This window comes from Psammomys obesus, unplaced genomic scaffold, assembly GCF_907164565.1.
Source record: "Psammomys obesus unplaced genomic scaffold, mPsaObe1.curated_primary_1811, whole genome shotgun sequence".
Classification (NCBI taxonomy): domain Eukaryota; kingdom Metazoa; phylum Chordata; class Mammalia; order Rodentia; family Muridae; genus Psammomys; species Psammomys obesus.
The window spans coordinates 30,008,339-30,026,291 of record NW_026593286.1 but is presented as its reverse complement, the minus strand read 5'-3'; positions in this window follow the sequence as shown (position 1 = coordinate 30,026,291).

The window sequence follows — 17,953 nt, the reverse complement described above, 5'->3', positions numbered from 1 at the left end:
AGCAAAATTTGACAAACCTTGTTTGGTTTGTGTATTACAAGATGTGGTGTCTGTCGTGGGAAGCTGCACATTTAAAACAAGCAGTTAGGATTTCATAATCACAGCTTGCCTTGTTTCTTAGTTGTTTCCATGTTTCAAACCTCCAAGTAAACTGTACATACACCAGTCAATTATAGATAAACAGCCACGGTAGACTTTTCCCTCAGTAACTTCCTGTGTGAGCAGCCAGTGTACTTAAAAAGCTTTGACATCTTGTGCAGGGAAGGTAGGAAACAGAAGCTTTGGAATGGGCTCCTGAAGCTGGTAATGTCGAGGCCGACCAGCTGTGCTCCTCCTCCTTCACCTCTGTGAGACTCTCTGCTTAATCATGTGCATATGAGACCGTGTTTAATTCATGCTAGGTTTTTAAAGAGATTTTAAAATATGTGTACATATTGTAACTTTGATGTACAGTCTTCTTGTTATAATGTAATTTTTTTCATTAAAAATTCTGCATTTTTTAATGTGTTAGTTTTTTAAAATATGTTCTTCTTGGAGATAATGAAAGTTTTGTTTGTCTTAAATAAGATAGTGATAAATGCTTCAGTACCTGAGAATCTTGACTAGAAATTTATGGCTATTTGTTTTGTTTCATTTTAGGTTTTTCAAGACAAGGTTTCTCTGTGTAGCCTTGGCTGTCCTGAAACTTGCTCTGTAGATCAGGCTGGCCTCAAACTCAAAAGAGATCTGCCTGCCTCTGCCTCCTGAGTGCTGGGATTACAGGTATATGCCACCTCGCCCAGTTAAGCCTAATAGTTTTTTTAGAATTAACTACTACTATTAGCATATACATTTATGTTATGTGTGTGTGTGTGTGTGATGGCTTGATGAGTAAAGGTTCAAGTGTGATGACCTGAGTTCAATCCCCCAAAGCATATTTAAAGGCAGAAGATTACCAACTCCACAAAGTTGTCCTCTGAGCTCCACACATATATGCCCACACAGTAATAATTTACAAAACAAAACTGTAAAGGCTAGCAATATGGCTCAGCACACAAAGCCACTTGCCATTAAGCCTGATGACAGGCTTAGGTTTCCTGGATCCACACAGGAGAGTACTGACCGCTTCAGGTTGTCCTCTGACTACCTATAGCCACGCATGATGTGGGTCTTAGGCACCTACATACACGGGTAATGAATAAATAAATGTTACCAAAACTTAACAACATGTATGAAAAGATACAAGTAATGTTTTGGCTCTGCATTTGGTACAGTGATATTTTCAAGTACTGCTTCATATGTTTGGAGTAATATCAGAATTATATGATTGAAAGAGGAAGAAAGATCATCAACCTTTCCCCCTCTTTTTTGATTTTTCTACCCTGTCTTACCTTTAGAACAAGATAAAACCCTGGGCTAGGGAGAGGGGTCTCAGTTGATCAAGTCCTTGCCATAAGTGTGAGGAGTGAAGTTCAGCTCCTATTCCCCACATAAACACACACACACGATACGTACAATAATAAATTAATTTGAAGAAACAAGACGAAGAAAATCTGATAGCATGCATAAAAGGCAACGATGCTGGGGTGGGGCGTCTGAGCCGGAAGTGATGACTAAGGAGGAGTCACCTGTAGAGGAACACGGGGTAGCTCTGAGGCAGGCAGGGCAGTGGGCAGGAGAGAGGGCCAGCTAACCTGAGTTTGTCCAGAGAGCTTGCTGAGCGTTTCTAGGTCTTATTTCCACCTTCCCTGAGGCGCCTTCAAGACATGTTGAAAGCTCCAGATACCAGCTCAGAAAGTTGTCTGGGCGGTGTGTGGCCTGATGAACTGAGGAATTCTGTGTTCAAGGAGCGCCTGAGCCACCACATCCGCTGTTTCCCTGGAGGTGGCAAAAGGCTCAATCCAGCCTGTAAAAAGTGTCAACAAGGATAGGGAGACAGCGAGCCACGTGGCCCTATGAGCATGCGTGGCCCTGTGGGTAAAGTCAGTCTGCCAGTCCTTGCCCGGTTGTTGCCCTCAGCTGGTGCAGCGACTGGCGTATCTGGAGAGTCCTCCGCGGGCTGGTCTTGGCACAGGTTTGGCAGGAAGCGTGGACCTCTGAAATGTGAGCTCGGAGGTCAGTGGGATCGAAAAGAGGCTTTAGAAATCTTGGGTCCGATGTGCAGGCTCACATGGAAGAGCATGTGCCCCATGGGTCTGGAACCGCTAGAAAACCAAGCCCCAGGCTACTGAGTCAGCTCTGGCATTACCCAGAGCCACTGGGTCCACGAAGGTCTAAAGCCCCCGGCAGTGAATTATGGCTACCTCTGCTGGGAGGTGGAGACCCTCCAAAAGTTTGGCTCTCAGGGGGCCGTTGGCGGTGGGAGTGCGCTTGGTGGGGAGAAAGCATAACGAGAAATCGGGCAGTATCGATGTTAGCCTGCTGGTCCTCGGCTAGTTGGAGCGGTCTTCCGCGAGGAGGGCCCCGCTGGAGGCGGTTTGCCTCAGCTGCTTTAGTGGCGATGACCGCAGCTGCTTGGGGTTTCCCCATCTATGAGAGCGCTCCCACCCACAAAGAGGATGAGTTGAGGCTCCATAAGGCTGGTCTGGAAGAGCAGGCCGGTCTAAGCGCTGGGCCTCCGCAGCCTTTGGGCAGGAGTGTGAGGAGGTATTGGAGGGGGATTGGATGGGGAAGGACTGGGGGTTTGAGACAAAGGCTTGGACCTATGAGGGTCCTAGGAGGGAGGCAGAGGAGTGACTCAGAAGGTCCAAGGGGCAATGTTTCCCAGGTGAGTTCCCTGCCGTTGCTAGGGCTCTCAGACACAGCTGCCATCCCATGAGGTGGGAAGGAGCCTTTAGGATAGGAAGGCTTCAGCCCGACGGGAGGGCCCAACCACTGAACTGAAACACCTGTGGCCGCCCCCACACTCCCTTCTGGAAAGAGGCGGGAGGGGCAGATGACGGCTGGGAGTGCCAGGCAGGGCCTGTAAGAGGGCATCCCACAGTAAGAAGAAGGGAAGGTGGGCTGTGGCCGGGTGGGTGAGGGCCCCCGTGGTGTCTCTCTGGCTGCCTGGTACAGTGGCTTAGCTGTAATAGTAAAATTGGGTTCAATGTCTGTAGAACCCCCATCAGGCCCAAAAATGAAAGAATCTGGTCCTCTGCAGTTGGCCGTTGTAGGCTCTTCAGAGCCTTAGGCCCTGAGCTAAGTAAACACCAGCGGGAGAGCACAGCTGATCTTTAGGAGAGACACTGTGACCCAGGGAACCAAGATAGTTTAGGAGGTGGGGAAGGGCTGCAGAGGAAGAGGTCATCTACGTAATAAAGAGGTGTGCTAAGGGGAAGCTGGGCGAACTGGTGCAGGCCTTTACTCCCAACCCTTAGGGAGGAAGAGGCAGGCAGATCTCTGAGCTCGAGGCCAGCCTGACAAAGTGAGTCCAGGACAACCAAGGCTACACAGAGAAACCCTGACTCAAAAAAAAAAAACAAAAACAAAAAACTAAGGCAGAGAGGCCAGGGCCTGTCCAAAAGAATTCAGGCTATCCAGGAAGCCCTGAGGAAGAACTGTTCCCCAGAGCTGTTTCACTATCAGGGTCCTCCCATGTGAAGGTACAGAGAAATTACAAGTCAGGGTGCAGGGGGCCAGTAAAGTGAGAGGTTGTAGAGGAATGTTAGGAGGGTGTAAAGGTTAGTGAGTCCGGGTTGGGTAGCAATAACTGCCTTGTTAACAAGGCGGAGGGCCTGTTCTAAGCGGTAGGCCCCAGAGGGTTCACAGACTGGGAGAATGAAGTGTTGCAAGGTGAGTCAGTAGGAATTAAGAGTCGCTGAGATAGAAGGCCACGGATGCTAGGTTTAAGGCCATGGTGGTCGGCTTCAGAGAGGGGAAACTGGGGTTCAGAGGGGAAGGAAGAGTTGTCCTCAAAGCAGATGAGGACCGGCTGATAGTGGGCAGCAATCACTGGTGTGGAGATGTCCATACTTTAGGGTCAACGGTTCTGGTAGGGTAGGAACAGGGCAGTCTGGGGTGTTGGGTGCAGGAATGTATCGATCTGTGAGCCAGGAAAGGGGAAGTCCCAAAACCAGGGAAACGAGGAGGAATCCCACCCTCTGAGATAGGTGGGAAACGGAGGCTGTTGACTGGCAGCGCTCCTCTGGATTCCAGTTAACCTGAGACTAGCCTGGAATTATATTAGTCTAGTACTTACAAACAGCCCACAAGGCTGCCTACCTCCTGCCTTTGTCCAATCAGGGGCAAGCATACACTGACTTACCTCCTGCCTGTGTGGGGGTCATGTCGACTGTGCCCCTGCCATGTCTCCAGGGAAACTGGCACAGAACTGCTGCGATGGAGTATGTCCAAACCCCAGAAATCTCATACTCGAGACTTAAAATCTGAATTGTATCATTATTACACATTATATTTATTATAATATAACTGACTAATTAATAATCTTAATAGATGAAGTAAAAGTATGTGACAAGTTCACCTCAGGAGAGGGAGTAAAGGCGGTGGGGGGGGTGCTCAGAGGAAGAATAAGGCTGCACCCCCTGCTGCTCCTCAGTGCTGTTGCTGCAGTTTGACAAGAAGTTGGAGATCCTGAAATGAAAATTGGACTTGCTTCTTTGTGTAATGTTCTTGTGGAATGTGTACAATTTACCCTTCTTCATTCAATGCTGATTTCTCTCCCCCACTATCTGGTTTCAGTCGGGACGTTGCATTTTGATGTTTATTCTAAGCATCACCTGTCTTAAGTTTGTGTAAACATGCCACCATTTGTTCTCTGTATTTTCAATAAAACAACCAGCCACAATGCTGAGCAATGGAGAGAATAGGGTGGGACATCCTGGTCCAGAGAGGAGGAGAAAGAAGTGAGTGGGAGGAGTCAGCAGAGAAAGGAAAGGACTTGGAACTGCAAGAAGAGATGAACTGGACCTAAGATATGACTAAAAGCAAGTATAATATGGGAAATCTGAATGGTAAGAAACTATGAGGGCTTGGAAGTTTAGGATGGAGTAATTATTGCCCAGCATTGTGCTCTATGTTAACTAAATACATCCTAGTCTCTGTGTGATGATTTGGGTATGCAGCTGGTTTAGGAATAACCGCCATTTAACTAAAAGATAAATCAACAGTTAATATTAATAATCAACAACATTTGCCCCAAGAAATAAGGACCCTAACAAGCAGGAAGTAGCTAAAGGTGAGTATGCCTCCTCTCCCCACTAACCTTTCTTATGTGGTGTTAGAAGGGATTGGGGTGAAGAAGAGAGAAAGAAGATTTAGAAAAATAAAACAGGGCTAAAAAGTAGACGCCCAGACGTAGGTCTTAGAATAATGAAAATCTGGTTTTTAATGCCATAGATGAGACAGTAGTGTATGAAGAAATGAATATACTGTTTCAGGATGTCGAAAAAAGTTTACCACAGCTGCTGCCGCTGGGTTCTCTCCCGCTTTGCTTCCAGAGGAGATTTTCTTTGCATAGTCTTTCTCCTATATTCCATTTCAAAAAGATTGGGAAAATGGTTGAAAAATTGGAAAAGTTGTGAGTGGATATGGAGGGATCTGAGAAGAAAAAAAAAAGGATGAAATAGAAAAATAGAAGTGTCACTCAATTATAGCATTTTAAAAGGATTGCAGAGTTGGCTGTGCAACTAGTTTGTGGGTAGAAACGGAAATGCTTGGGAAGCAAATAGTGCTGCTGGAGAAGGTAGGGAAAGTAAGGTTCAGACCTGGTAACTTCAGAAAGGATTGCGACCCAAGCCTGAGCTTAAATAAAGACCCTGTGTATTTTGCATCAGACTTGTGTTCCTGGTGGTCTCTTGGGGGTTCTCATGATCTAGGCATAACAGTTACACAGCCTGTTTCAAGGGAAAGGGTGAATCTTGAACAAACTAAGCTGCCAAAGGAGCAGCCTCGGGTTAAGAGATGACCACCACTAGCTTGCCCAGTAGCCACCAACAGCCTTAAATATGAAAATGCTTAGTGCTTCAATTGCAGTAAATTTGGTCATTTGAAAAGAAATTATGACCAAGATGCTAAAAGCCTCAAAGCTCAAAATGGTGGGTGCGTTAACTTTGAGAAATATGGTACTTTCTTCTGCCAGGGAAGTGAATGCGCCGTTTCTGCAACACTGAATGCCTATGTATCCCAGGTGTGTAGACGCTGTGGTAAAAGGTGTCATTGGATGCAGATCCAAGAGAGACATATGAGGCAATCTCTTGCCGTTAGGAAGCAGCTTTGGAGCGAGGCTCAGCAGCAAAGAGTGTGAGCTGTCCCAGATAAGAGCAGCTGAGAGTTACCAGGTTATAGAAGAAACTCTTGACCCAAAAAGTGTTTGGTTCATTGATAATCTCCTTTTAAGAAAGCAACGAGTCTCATTTATCTTAGAGAAAAGCCTTATTTTTTAGACTAAAGGGGGGGAAATAGTGGAAAGTTTTGGTGTCTTTAAAAACTCAGTTACGTTGTATAAACATGCTTTGTCTTAATCCCAGGTGTGGGATATGGGGCTGATTTAGATGGTCCACAGCAGCAAACTATTTGCCTCGTGCAAATAGTTTGAGAGGGGTCTTTGCCAGCTGCAGATAGTTTAATTCTGAGGACTCTGGAGAGGGAATAAAGGCCAGGGCCTGGAGAGAGAGGGAGGGCCTCTGAGAAAGAAGGAGGCTGCAGCTTCCCCTGCTGCGGCTGGTGGCTGTTGCAGTTTGACAAGAAGCACTTGAAGATATCCTGAAACGAAGATTGGACTTGCCCCAAGGAACCCCACAACCCTAACCAGCAGCAAGTATCCAAAAAGAACTACACCCCCTCTCCCCACCAACCTTTCTCTCCTACCTGGTGTTGAAAGGGATTGGGGTGGAGAAGGGAGGCAGAGGCTTAAGAAATGTAATTAAAACAGTCTTAACAAGTATGCCAACACCCAAAGGAACGGGCACAAGTGCAGAGAGAGGCGAGGACCCGGCACTGAGGGGCCTATTTAACGGAAGCAGACCTGGCTTCCAGGTTCTCCCAGCATCTCTGAGTCCCGGTATAGGCTGGGCTGCCATACCCTGCCTCTATCCTGAACTTTCCAGCCCTGGGGCGGGGCTTCTCCCCCTTCATATATAATCCAGATAATTTCGTTTCCTCCCCACCGCTCTCCTATCTCTTTCTCTGTCTCTCTCTGCATTTCCTCTCTTCTCTCCGAATGAGGGCTTTCTCTCTGCCCCTACTTTTCTGTCTCCCTCTGCATGGTGACTTCACTGACCCTTTCCTGCGAGGTCAGTGAACTCACAGGAGAGCTGCCCCCAATAAACCTGCGTTTATATACTCTAATTTAGCTTGAATTGGCTCAATTCTTTAACAGAGATCTAACCTATCAGAGAGAAACAGAATGTCTGTCTGGATTGTTTAGCGAAGAGCCTCGGGGAGAGGAAGCCCAGCCCCTGGAAAGTTCAGCTAGGGACTGAGGGATGCTGGGAGAACCTGGAGGCCAAGTCTGATTTGTTATGTTAAACTGGCACCTCAGCCACTTGTCCAGAGCCTGAATCCCAATACACAGGAAGGATGACTTTATATTCTAAGGTTTGAATTAGCTTCATCGTACAAAACAGCTGAGTGGCAGGCTGCTGCAAGATAATTTATTACCTAGAATTTGGAGGACAACTATCCCTGAACAGTTTTTGTTATTGTTTGCTGGAGATGGAACCCAGGGCCTTGTCTGTGCTCAGCATATACTTTTACCATTGAAGTATACCCTTTGGCTGGGTGGTGGTGCCATACGCCTTTAATCCCAGCACATGAGAGGCAGAGGCAGATGGATCTCTGAGTTCCAAGCCAGCCTGATCTACAGAGCAAGTTCCAGGGTAGCCAGAGCTACCCTGTTGTCTCAACAAAAAAAAAAAAAAAAAAAAAAAAAAGCTTTTGCCCCACTTAATCTTTGTTTGGGTCTGTTTTTGGGGGACAGGATTTCTCTGTTTAGCCTTGGCTGTCCTGGAACTCACTCTATAGATCAGACTGGCCACAATGGTACATTGTTTTTTAAACAGGCATATGTGGTTCAGAGGTAAGAGCACTGGCTCTTCCAGAAGACCTGGCTTCAATCTCCAGCACCTGCAAGATGGCTCACAACTGTCTGTAACCACAGTTCCAGAGGACCTGATGCCCTCTTCTGGTCTCCAAGGCACTTCACACAGGCAAAAACGCCCACACATACAAAATGATAATTCTTTAAAATGGACATGGTAAAAACTGATCATAAACAGCAGTTTGTTCTGTATTTTATCACAATATCTTAAAAAAAGTCAAGATGATTCTTTATGAAAAGGTCCTGAAGGTATCATCTCTTGAAACTTGTCTCATTCGGCAATGCAAAATAAGACATTTGAGTTTCTGCATTGAATGTCCCTGAATGGGGTAAATTTTCTTACTTTTTACATACTCGCTTGGTTGTGGTTGCCTGTGTGTGTGGTTGTGTGTGTGTGTGTGTATATGTTATGGTATGTGTGTGGGGTTAGTTCTCTTCCACTGTGGTTTCTGAGGTTCTGACCAGACTTGGGTTGCCAGGCTTGCTTGGTAAGCACTTTTACCCACTGAGCCATCTCACAGTCTGGCCCAAGCATTTTTAGTGATGATATGTATTATTACCCTTTTTGTAGTATCTCACCTCTGTCCTGAATTCTGTGATCATAAATGCATGGGCCTCCTAATCTGTTTATGTTCCATAGCTCTATTAATTCAGGCTTGTCTAAATACCATACCATATTGATTACTATATTTTCATAATAAATGGTCATATCCCATGACAGTTCAGTCTCCAAGTGGGTTGCATAGTAATGGGAACAGGGACTGTCTCTGACATGAACTGATTGGCCTGCTCTTTAATCACCTTTCCCTGAGGGGGGAGCAAACTTACCAGGCCACAGATGAAGACAATGCAGCTACTCCTGATGAGACCTAATTGACTAGGATAAGAAGGAAGGAAAAGAAGACCTCCCCTATCAGTGGACTTTGGGAGGGGCATGCATGGAGAAGGGAAGGAAGGGAAGGAGCTACAGGGGGGATACAAAGTGAATAAAGTGTAATTAATAAAAAAATTAAAAAATAAATCGTCATATGCCCACAAACATTGATCTTTTTGAAGATCACTTTGGTTGGTTTAAGTTTTTTGCATATTTCCATTTTTTAATACATAAGATTATCTTGTTTTGCATTTTCTTCTTCCGTCTTTCCTTCCTTCCTCCCTTCTCTCCTTCCTTCCTTCCTTCCTTCCTTCCTTCCTTCCTTCCTTCCTTCTTTCCTTCCTTCCTCTCTTCCCTCTCCCAGTTTTTTGAGATAGGGCGACAGGGTTTCTCTGTGTAGCCTTGGCTGTCCTAGACTCACTTTGTAGACCAGGCTGGCCTCAAGATCTGCCTGACATTGTTTTACATTTTGTGCACATTTTGAGTAACTTTTTGTATTTTAGGCCTTCACCCCAAATCTGTGTTGTTGTTTTTGACAAGGTCACATGTAGCCCAGAATGGTCCTAGGCTCACTGTGTAGCTGAGGATGCCCTCAAACTTCTGATCTTCCTCCCACCTCCTGAGTGCTAGGGTTACAGTGCATGCCCCCATGCCCTTCCTATGTGGTGACAGAGACTACATCCTGGCCGTGGTGTATACTAGGCAGGCTCTCTACCAACGGAGCTACATCTCTACCCCAAATTTATACACACACACACACTTGCTTTTTCAAGACAGGGTTTCTCTGTGTAGCCAGAAGGGTCAGGCTGGCCTTGAACTAGGGATTAAAGGCATGCGCCACCGTTGCCTGGCATAGATTATTACTATTTTAGCTGAGATACTATTTATTCTATAAATTAGGAAAGAGGCAACATTTTTAAGACAAAGATGTTAACCTATACCCTCTGTGTACTAGGCTGGGCAGCAGTAGCCCTCTAGTGGCTGACTGGCCGGCAGGCTACTGAGGTAAGCCGGAAAATGAGCAGAAGGAACTCCCACCTTCGTGATTCCATTCACCAGGATGAGCTTGCAGGAGACTCCTACAGCCTGCTGAAGGATGGGGGCATCGGCATGTAGAACTGCCCACGGATCTGTTTTGGGGAGGCAGCTAGGCCTGCAGGCAATACTGCAGACTAGGTCCTCACCTTCCTCCTCCTGCAGCTGTGATGAAGGAACCGAAGACCTACATTACAGGCTCGACAAGGTCCCAGGAAGGAGAGTGCCAAGTTCTGGATTTAGCCGAGCGTGCTCAGCGGGACAAGGACGGGAGCAGACAGCCCTTGCCTCTGGAGGAGGTGCTCATAGACCTCATGGGAGACCAGCATGATCAGCCGCTCACCTCCCTGCGAGAAGTCAAGTAGAAAAGAGGTTTACTCCCCAGGGTTGTGAGAAGCTGGGGATTTCTTCAGGGTCCACGAAAATGTTAGTATCATCCTGACAAAAGCACAGCTCAGCTCTGTCCAGGATTTGGAAGTACCTAGACACTGCCCATCCTGGGCAAGCTGGCTCCTATGTGCGCCAGGTGTCCCAAGAACCCTTTGAAGAACCTCGAAACTTCTGTCTGCATGGAGGTCTTAAAGGATACAACTAGTCCAGTGCTCCAGCATCATCAGGCAGCTAGAGGACTGGGATCTAGAGAAGCCAAAAAGACCAGGATGAGCCTTGAGACCCTCCAAACTCTGCTAGTGGGAGCTCTCAGGACCTAGGACCTAGACTTGGATATGCAGGGGATCACCAAGTTCCAGTTCACTGCTCCCAGCTCAGGACCTTCAGAGCAATGCTGGCCAACGTTCTGCCTGGGGAAACGTGCTCGCCTACATGCCAAAGAGAAGTATGTGCCACACAAGTTAGGGCGGGGCAGCATGGGCTGGGTCGGGGTCAACCCCTGTCCTCGTTGTGGTGAGTTGACTCTGTGAGACCTGGGACCCTATAACCTGTTCAGCTGGGTTCACGTGAACTTTTACTCAGCATGTAAGGGCGCTTGGCAAGACCTCAGGAAGTGACAGTTTCTGAGCAGGGAGAAGAAAAGGTGATGGGGAGGGAGGGCAGGAGCTGATCACCAGAGAGAGATGTATACAAAGGAAGTAAGGGTCTTAACTTCGCAAAGGCCGTTCTGGCTTAGGAGCGACCTGAGGGAGTTGTCCCTGCACGGGCGTTTATAAAGAAAAGTTGCTAAGCACGGAACCGAAGCAGTGCAGGTCCCAGTACCTGAGTAGCTGAAGCACGGGGATTCTTTAAAGCTAGCCTGTGCTACACAGCAAGTACAAGGCCAGCCAGCAGAACTTCATAGCATGATCCCGCCTTAAAATAAATAAATAGATAGATAGATAGATAGATAGATAGATAAATAAAGGACACTTAAGTTCTAAAACTTAGCGCTGGAAAAATGGCTCAGTGGTTAAGAGTACTGGCTGTTCAGTTTCCAGCTCTTACAGGAAGTCAGGTCATAACCGTCTGTAACTCCAGCTCCAGGAGACCCAACATCTGTCCCCCCCGTTTCTTAGGGCACCAGACATACAAGTGATACATGTGTGTATACACTCATACATACATAGGTGTAGGTAAGACATCTAAATTTAAAATTAAAAATTTTGTAAAAAAGTTCTGAAATTTCCCCTGTAATGGTCTTACATATTTTTCTTGTGCCTTTCTCTATATGGTTGATAACTTTTAATTCTATATAAATTATCTATTTTTGTTTATTGTTCTTGGTTTCCCTTGGCTGGCACAAATCTTAAATGTTTCCATGTGGCTGGAGAGATGGTTTAGCTATTAAGAGCACTATCTGCTTTATCTGAGGACCTGGGTATTATTCTCAGTACCCACATAACAGCTCACAACCATCTGTAACCCCCGTTGCATTTCAAAATTTTCTTTTTTGTTTGGATATGGTAGTGCATGCCATTAATCCTAGGATTTGGGAGGCAGAGGCAGGCAGATTTCTCTGAGTTCAAAACTAGCCTGGTCTGCAAAAGTGAGTCCGAGACAGCCAAGGCTCTGTTACACAGATATCCATTCTCAAAAATCCAAAATAAAATAGAACAATTTCTTTTGAAATTGTGAAGCAATTAAAGTTGAGACTGCTTAAGGTGTTAAACGCAGTGGGGTTTCTCCACGGATGAAATGAGCCAATTCAAGTCAGATTAAATAAAGCAGAAAGGCAGATTTACTGGGTGCAGCTTTCTGGCAGGGTCATTGGTCCCAAGGAATGAGACCAGGGAAGTCACCAGGGGATGGGAAACAGAGGAGGGGGAAGGAACAGAAAGACCATGTGCAAGCAGGGAGAGAGAAAGCACAGAGAGAGGGAGGGAACCGAAATGACGATATAGGGAAGCAGGGTGGCATATGCCAGCCATGTCCTCTAACAGGTAGGGACTGAGGGATGCTGGGAGAACCTGGAAGCCAGGTTCTCTTTGCTTAAATAGGCACCTCAGTGCTTGTCCCAGCTGAAACCCAACCAAACAGTCAAACTTATCAGGGACTGCTGGATCTGAGACCTATGTTTTTCTTTTAAATGATTTTTTTTGAGACAGGGTTTCTCTATTCTTAAAGTGATTTTTATTCTAAAAATGTAATCTATAAAAAAAAATCCTATAAGTCATAGTTTTAGTCATTTACTCCCCAAACTCCAGATCTCAACATTTAAACTCAAGGTAATAATAATAAATCTACATCACTGGGAAAATAGAAAAAGCAGAAGGAGCTGAAAAATCACACCAAGAAAGATGACAAAACAAGTATATGCAAAACTGAAAACGGTGCCAGATACAACTCCTAGGAACGCTAATAGGTTAATATCTGGGAGCAGGCTCAGGGCTTATCACCAAGCCTCCAAATCTGTGTTCGGTCCATGGGACTCAGGTGATGGGAAGAGAAAGTGACCCTTGCAAGTCGCCTTCTTACTCTCACATGTGTGCTGTGGCACATGCACAGTCACAACGTAATAGAGTAAATATAATTAAAAAAAAAAAAAGCTGCTAGAGAGATGGCTAAATGCCTAAGAGCACAACCTAGAGGACCCAGGCTTGGCTCCCAGCATCCACATGGACACTCCAATTCCAGGGTGTGCTGGGTAGATTTTATGTCACTGTCACCCATGTTAGGGTCATCTGAGGAGAAGGAATCTTAATTGAGAAAAATCTCTCCATAGGATTGGCCTGTTGGTATGTCTGTGGGGTGCTGTCTTGATCGGTGGTTGATGTGAGAAGGCCTAGCTCACTGAGGCACGTGGGCCTGGATTGTGTAAGAAAGCAGGATGAGCAGGCTATGGACAACAAGCCCCGAAGCAGCATTCCGCCAGGGGCTCTGTGTCAGCTTCTACTTCCAAGTTTCCGCCTTGCGCTCTTGCCCTGACCACCTTTGACAGGGGACTGTTATGCAGAAAATAAGGTTAAATGAACCCTTTCTCCTCAGGTTGCTTTGGGGCAGTGTTTTATTGCAGCGACAGAAACCTAAACTAAGACAAGATGTCATGGCCACCTCTCATTAGGCACCAGGCACTCATGTGGTCCGCGTCCATACGCAATAGGCAAAACACATACACATAAAATAAAAACAAACACTTCTTGTAAAAAAGGACTTAAAAGAAGGGCTGAGAGAGATGTCTCGGGGGTTAGCGATTTAAGAGAACTTGCTGTTTGTCCATAGGACAGTTTCCAGAACCCACACTGGGGTGCTCACAGCTGTCTGTAACTCCAGTTCTAGGGAATATGCTGCCTCTGGCTTTCCTAGGCCATATGTACAGAGACAGACATACCTAGATAAAAACAACACAAAACTTTTTTTTTAACATTTAAAGAAATTCCATAGTCTTTCTTACCGTAGAAAATGTAGGAAGAAATGGAGAGGTGTGGCCAGTACAGCAGCAGTAGAGGACGATAGTAACAGATGGCGCAAAGACATTCTCCCTTTGTGTGTGCATGTGTGTGTGTATGAGGTTCACGGGCAGGTGTGTGTGCAGATGCATATACCCATATGTGCACGTGTGGAGCCAGAGGAAAACACCAGGTGTTCTGCTCGATCAGTTCTCTCTTCCCTTGAAGCAGGGTTTCTTGCTGAACATGGAGCTAAGCTGGCTGGCCAGCAGGTCCCCGTGAGCCTCCTGTCTCAGCTCCCATACAGTGCTGAGACAGACATGCATATGGCCATTCCTGGCTTAAACCTGAACATGGAGGATTTGAACTCACGTCCTCATGCTTGTGCAGCAAACACGATTACCCACCCAGCTGTCCCCCAGCCCAATTTCATTTTCTTTCTGTTCTTAGTATAGTGTTGTAAGAAAAATATATCGGTAGATGTGCAATTAGGGCTCTTAGGATCTGAATCACAGTAGCTGACCTTCAAGAAGTAGCTTTCTTAGAATGAATAATAACAAAAAGCCCGATATCAAAATGTTCCAGTCTTCCCAACCAAGGACCCATTCATGGAGAGGACCTAAACCTCCAGCTCAGATGTAGCCCACAGACTCAGTCTCCGAGTGGGTTCCCTAGTAATGGGAGCAGGGACTGTCTCTGACATGAACTGATTGGCCTGCTCTTTGATCACCTCCCCCTGAGGGGGGAGCAGCCTTAGCAGGCCACAGAGTAAGACAATGCAACCAGTCCTGCTGAGACCTGATAGGCAGGTCAGATGGAAGGGGAGGAGGACCTCCCTTATCAGTGGACTGGGGCAGGGGTAGAGGAGGAGATGAGGGAGGGAGGATGGGATTGGGAGGGGCTGAAGGAGGGGGCCACAGCTGGGATACAAAGTGAATAAATTGTAATAAATTATAATTAAAAAAGAAAAAAAAAAACAGTTCCAGTTAGAGCCATTTTGAAACTACAAGGCTTCACATTAGATTTTAAACTTGGACTATAATTTTTTTTAAATAAGGTAAAATGAACATCAAAATTGTAGCTTATAATAAAGGTCTATCATTACTACTGAAGAAAAATAAAAATCTTTGGGGCTGGAGAGATGGCTCAGAGGTTAAGAGCACTGTTTGCTCTTCCAGAGGTCCTGAGTTCAATTCCCAGCAACCACATGGTGGCTCACAACCATCTATAATGAGATCTGGTGTCCTCTTCTGTCATGCAGATGTACACACAAAATAGAGCACTCATGTAAAATAAAGAAATAAAAAGGCTTTAAAAAAATCTTATAAATGTGAGTCAATCAACACCATAAAGACTACAGTGAATAAATGTGCACCACAGTCACATCTTTGTTTAAATTATACTATAGCTCCTCTGGCCATGATCAGGGGTGGTAACATACTTGTGAGACGATAGATACCCTCTAGATTTTTCCTACTGTGTAATTTTCTATAATATTCTTAAGTCAAATATAAACAATATGATTTCTTTTTTAAAGAAATGTTCCAGTCTTCATATTTTTTTAAAGAGAATTTGAAGAGTAAAGAAAAAGCCAATTCTTAAAATTTCCTCTCTTTTTCTTCTAGATTAAAGGTATTTTCTTTGCTGTGAAAGGTGGAAGTGAAGTCTTAACTTTTAATTAACTTCCCCGTCACCCTGGGAAGTCTATTACAGAAGAAGGGGAAGTGGTTTTCCTTCATGTTTCAATCCAGCTTTAATTACTGTATGCTCTCTCTCTCTCGATTTCTCTCTGTGTGTGGGTGTATGGAGAGAGAGCAAGAGCACATGCTTGAGAATTCATGCACATGGATGTTTAGGTTTTTCTTCTGTTTCTGTGTAGTCCTGTCTGTTCTGTAACTCACTCTGTGGACCAGACCGACCTCGAACTCACGGAGATCCACCTGCCTCTGCCTCCCGAGTGCTGGGATCAAAGGCGTGCACCATCACATCTGGCCATGCACTTGAGTGTTAACTTGGGTAAGACATCATAAAGTCTATTGACACACAGTGGCAAACCGCCTGGAACTCCAGTGCCAGGGATCCAATGCCCTCTTCTGGCCTCCATGGCCATTAGGAGACATACACAGACATGCTTAAGGGCAAAACATCCATTCGCCTAAGATAATAAAATTATTTTGAAATATATGTAACTAACAGAAAGGCCCAAAGGATAAAGATATTAATTCTCACCCTGTTATAGCCATGCTTAAAACCTTTAAGGTATTTAATTCATTCAGGACCCAATGAGCTGGCTGCTGCCTGTACACCCACCCTTATCTCCTAGCTGCTTCTACCCGGTAGACTGGTCAGGTAATTCTTGGTCTCCTTAAATTGAGGAGGATTATTTCCTGGGAAGCCAAGCTCCTACCCAGGGCATTCTCTGTGGTTCAGCATCTCCCAGGAGGCCCGGAAGCAGCCTGGCCGGAAATGCATGCTGGCAGCTTCTGGGTGGAACTGGATGGAACTCGGAGTCCCAGGTTCCCTCAGGAGCGGATGGAGTGTACAGAGCAAGGTCCGTGGGACAAGACACCCGATCTCATCATGGATGTGGAAAATAAAATTTCCACCGTGTTACGGTTAGCTTTTTAAAATGAGATTGCTGGTTCCAAACCGCAGCAGAAACTCCAAGTAATACTGCAGTGTTCCAGTCCTTCGGTTAAACCACCCTGGAACCGGAGGGCGCAGGCATTCACCCGTTCCTGATCTGGTGACCGCTTTAACACAGGTTCTGGGGCTGATCCAAGCAGCAGGTACTCAGGGTTCCGAGCTAACCCTGAACAATCAGGAAGCTGCCGCGGGGAGACGAACCCCATCGGCATCCCGGGCAGCCAAGGCGGTTCTGCTGAGGCTTGTGTGACCCACAGCGAATCCGCAGTGGTCCAACTAGGATCTTTTGGGGAGGAGGGGAGCACTTTTTTCCCCCAGAGTAAACAACGAGTCTTACACGGTCATTGATGAAGTAGATGGTGGTAGTTCACAACCATCCGTAACTCCAGTCCAAGGAATCCCATGACCTCTTCTGAGCTCCCAAGGACACCAGTACTCACGTGGTGCACAAGCATACATGCAGGCAAAATGCTCACATACAAAATAAAATGAATAAATTTATTAAAAAATTTTAAAAAACGATTAAAAAAGAAAAGAGAAATGCTACAGATCAAAGGCATTCTAGCAGAGATGAATGATCATCAGTAGGCTGAATGAAGAGGCCTATTAGTGCACTGGACACCGCTGAGGAAACATTTCTGAGCCTGAGGGAATGTCCATAGAAACTGCAAAACCAAAAAACAAAGAGAAAGAACACTGAGGAAATGGATTAGAACATCACCAAACAATGGCCTTATTACGAACCTGCCATACACATGCAATGGAAATTCTGTTCCATTCCAAAAGAAGAAAGGAATAGAAGCAATATTCTGAGTAATAATGGTCAAGAATCTCCCCTAAATTGATGACAGACACCAATCTACCCTCCAGGAAACTCGGAGAACAGAGGCAGGGTTTAGAAAAGAGCTCAAAGAGCAAACAACCATTTTTCCTGCCTTGTAGAACCAAGTATATATATATGTAGTGTCATCTTGTAGAACAGCCTGTATACAACCACATCCACTATGTATACATATATGTATGTTTTTTTCAAGACAGGGTTTCTCTGTGTAGCCTTGGCTGTTCTGGACTCACTTTGTAGACCAGGCTGGCCTTGAACTCACAGAGATCTGCCTGCCTCTGCCTCCCCCCGCAAGTGTTGGGATTGTGGCTGGCTAGATTCCAGATATGTTTTGAAGATACATTGTTGTGGATGTTTTGGCTTATGATATACAAACATGTTTTTGTTAAGACTCCAAGTTGGGGATTTTAGTTTGTCCACACCTGTTAAGTATCTGTGGGGAGCATGGTCTTTGCCAGATGGAATTAGATGAAGTCTGAGGACTTTGAGGGGTGTAAATATGACCACCCAGAGGAAGAAGGCACAGCTGCTTGGAGGAGGACTGTCTGCTGCTGGTTCATCCTGCTGCTGCATTTGCTGTTTTGCTGCTTACCTGGACTTCTGGATTTCTGGATGACTGATACTGGTATTACTCCCAAAAGAATTTTACGACCCAACCCATCCGGAAGCAGCAGAGAAATCTCTGCCCCTGTCCCCACTAACCTTCTTTCCCTCCTCCCTGG